Here is a 1,537-nt window from a genome sequence, read left to right as displayed (position 1 = left end):
GTTATTTCCACCATAAAAAATACTCTCTCTCTGGCTTCTCAGGGTTTGGAGTCATCGGAAAGCCAGGCTCTTTCTGTCCCTCCGCTTTCCCATCCTCAGACCATGATGCCCCTCCAGTCATAACGTGGTCTTGCCAACCATAAAAGCAAAAAGGAGGAAGGCAAAAGGAGCATCTTTTGAGGAGCTTCTCCTGAAACATTTTCACTCACAACTCATAGACCAAACCTTGGTCACATGTCCATGCCTAGTTGCAAGGGAGCCTAGGAAGGGTCATCTTTTAGGAGGAAAAATGATTGCCCTGAATGCAGTCAGCGTTCTCTTACTCGGGGGAGAACAAGGGTTGGATGGAAGATTAGAAGTCTCTGTCATTCTCATAACATCCTTAAAGCCAACACATCAGCCAAGGCTTACAGATTGCTCTGGTTTGAATTATGCAGTATTTAAGAGACTATCTTGAGAACCCAATTCTGCAGTGCATTGTTGTACATGGTCAAAATAAAGAAATACTTTTGCACATCACTGATCTACTGATCCTTTCCCCATTTGAATAGTTTGTGTAGAACTTTTTATTAGAGCTAGGGTCTTGCTATGTTGCCTAGAATGGAGTACAGTGGCTCTTCACAGGCATGGTCATGGTCTTGATCATGTAGTTACCAGTACCAGTTACTTGAGCTAGTAAGTCCTAGGCTCACGTGATCTTCTGGGCTCAGCTTTCTGAGTGCCTGAAATTATAGGCATGTGCCACCATATTTGGCGTAAGCTATGGGACTTTTCATGTGTATAACTAAAGAGAGAAAATTCTACACAGTGCTGAGGCTCTACGTTATGGACATACAAAGTTTCTTGCTTACAAATTGTATTTCTGCAATCTTCCGCAATCTATTTCTTCCCCACATGGTTGTTGGAGCTTAAACATGATATTTTAAAAAGTGAACATTTTGGAAAATTTGTGGGCTTATAAGTGAAGAAGAGGAAGACATTGTAAAGAGTTATTTGTCATTAAAAAAAACTGTGCCGTGCTCGCTTCGGCAGCACATATACTAAAATTGGAACGATACAGAGAAGATTAGCATGGCCCCTGCGCAAGGATGACACGCAAATTCGTGAAGCGTTCCATATTTTAAAAAAAAAAAAAACAAAACTGTGCCAATTACTTTAATCAGACAGTGATACAACTTCACTGCAGGGAAAGTATTCATTTGTCTGGTTTTTCTTCTTACTTGAGAAATAAAACATGTTCAAGGCAAAAAATTCTATATGAACAAAAAGATATACTGAAATGTAAGTCTCCCTTTCACCTCAAATCCTGGGATTCTTTCCCTCTCTGATGCAATAATTTTGTGTGTACTATTCTAGAGATGTACTCTGCATCTGTAAGTATACATGGGTATTAACACACATATACACACAATACAGAAAATATATAAAAATCCTTTTGTTTCACCCAAATGCGTGTGTACTATATATACTATTTCATGACATTTTAAGGAAATTTAAACGATCACTGGAGAATGCTTTTTATTAGTACATGTACCTA

The 1,537-nt window shown here is 38.9% G+C and overlaps 1 non-coding gene across 1 annotated transcript; it reads left to right on the top strand.

Moving 5' to 3' along the window:
- The first annotated feature begins 1,016 nt into the window (after positions 1-1,016).
- On the top strand, positions 1,017-1,123 carry LOC111722912. Its single transcript, XR_002771545.1, has one exon. It is a non-coding gene; the product is annotated as a U6 spliceosomal RNA (small nuclear RNA).
- Positions 1,124-1,537: the final 414 nt, after the last annotated feature.

Source organism: Otolemur garnettii, unplaced genomic scaffold, assembly GCF_000181295.1.
Source record: "Otolemur garnettii isolate 467f Iridium unplaced genomic scaffold, OtoGar3 scaffold00006, whole genome shotgun sequence".
Taxonomy (NCBI): domain Eukaryota; kingdom Metazoa; phylum Chordata; class Mammalia; order Primates; family Galagidae; genus Otolemur; species Otolemur garnettii.
Note: the sequence above shows the minus strand (reverse complement) of the source record. Positions and strands in the feature narration are given on the sequence as shown.